We start from the raw sequence: 2,368 nt of genomic DNA on the forward strand, positions 1-2,368 counted from the left end.
TTAAAATATATATGTCTAAAGTGTTATTGGAACTTCATGTATTCTGAGTTTTATGGCATCTGTTTTACATTAATCACAGTTGAGTTTTCCGATCATAGCAATGTCAAAGTATTAATTCAGAAGAATTACTATCCATCCTGACAAGCAGGTTTAAAAAAATGATTTTTTTTTTCTTTTATGAGAGATCTCCTCTGTGCTGGCTGGAAAATTACTGCTTGGCTATCGCCCATGGGAACATAGGCTATCGCCCATGGGAACATAACATTCTAACAATAAGCTTTCTGCTTCTGTACCCCCGCTTGCACACTTGACCTGTGGGTTGACAGGTAGTGAATAGGAGAAAAATAGACCTTTGTGTTTAAGACAGAATGAGGAATGGGATTTAGGGCTTAAAAACCCTGTACCTCTACATTTCGGGGCTGCTTAATTTGGGGTCTGCATACTCCTGGCAGACCCAGTTGGCTGAATAGAGAGAGTTCCTATGACACACTGATTTCTGGTGGTCCGTGTGTCTTTGAGGGGCTGGCGGCTACAACACTCTTCCAGGCCTTTTTTCTGGCCCAAAATCCAATAAGACTCTGCATTATTGACTTTCTGCTGGGATAGGATTTTAACATAACTTTTGACCCACCCTATTAGGCCAGTACATCTTAATTTTTCTTCAGGGAAATTCTAGTAAGAGGACAGAGTATGCAGTATGTAGCTGGAAGTAGTCCTAAACTAAAATTTTGATGATTATGATTATATCCTAATCAAAAATACACATTTTTCATTCTACCTCATTTTATATTATTGCTTTAAACATAAAAAAATGTTTCACTTCCCTAAATCTTTCAGTAAGGTGAAGCCACAGAAAAATATGCTACATTTACTTGGTGGCTCTGAATGAATTGGTTGGTACACCTAAGAAAAACTCTTAACTCCTTGCTGGAAAGAAGAGGAACTGGCTTGGAGGAAAGGAGGAAGAATCTTCCATTTGAGAGCCTTGCATGACAAAAAAAAAAAAAGGTTTGAATATGGAAATTTGCGGTTTGTTCACTCAGTCCATAATGTACCTTGACCTTTATGCCCTTAGGCCCTGCATTGTTTGCAAACAAGACTAACTTCCCATAGGCCCATTAGAGCCTAAAGGAGCAATCTCTTCTGAATCATCATCCTTTTTCTAGGTAGCACATGTCCTGCTTTTTCGGTTAATATTGAGCATTTACTGGCTTCCTTCTAGACTCTTCATATTTATCAAGCCCTTTAATCCTCCCCAAAAGCCTACAATGAGGGTGTTATTATTATGCCCAATATACAGAAGAGAAATTGAGGCATGATTTATGCAAGGTCACACAACTAGTGTGTAAGTGGTAGGGCCCATTCCAACCTAGGCGTTCTTAACAGCTATGAAGACTCAGCATTTAAACTACAGCCGTAAGGCAATAATAAATGCGTAAAATTAAAACATATAAAGGCTTTTATAATGTTTGATGTGTCATAAACAAGTTTTTAAGGTAAACTTTTTATTCAGTTATGACACACGTTATTGAAAACTGCATAAGTCATGTTCAGTGAATTTTCATAAAGTGAATACACTGATATAGCTATCACCCACATAGAGAAACAGAATATAACCAGATTTCCCACAACCAATTCCTTCTTGTGCTGTATGGTTAAGTTTCAAAGTTCAAAATGAGCACTCAGTGATTGTTGTACAAGCTGTATTCTATAGTCTATTTCAGACTCTGATTGATATTAATTCCCAAAGTAATATACTCTTGCTAGCGCAGTTATTCTCAAAATGTGGTCCCCAGACTAGCAGCCTCAGCATTACCCGGGAATTCGACTTGCAAATTAAAGGACCGCAATTCAGAGCTACAAAACTGAAACTTGGGTGGAGCCAGCAATTTAACAAGCCCCGGGGCTGATTCCGATGCACAGTAAGGTTGGAGAAGCTCGGATTAAGACCGTTGTAACAACTTTGATTCGTGATCGCGTAGTAACCGTGTTAGGTGGCTAATAGGGTCAAAAGTGTTTCGCTTGAATATTAGTGACAAGTTCTAACCATCTATCTCTTATCGAAGTACACTGCGGATAAAATACTTTCCATTTTAACTAACGCTGTAGTTCTAGTCGATGTTCTAGTTTAGCACGAGGATAAAGCACTGCCCTCACGTTGGTCCTTCCCTCCCAGCCCAAGCTGGAGTTAACTCAGTTTACCAACAAAGCCCAGCCCTAGAGTGTCGAAGGAGTCAACGTCCAGGTCCCGGCCAATCAAAAGCCAGATTCCAGCCTCTTGTTCATCCTGGCGGCGTGATTGGCGGGACCCGGCGGAAAAGCCCTGTCGCTGCACCGCCCCCGCCCTCAGCGCGAGCCAATCGTCGCT

Source organism: Pteropus medius, unplaced genomic scaffold, assembly GCF_902729225.1.
Source record: "Pteropus medius unplaced genomic scaffold, Ma_sr-lr_union100, whole genome shotgun sequence".
NCBI lineage: Eukaryota > Metazoa > Chordata > Mammalia > Chiroptera > Pteropodidae > Pteropus > Pteropus medius.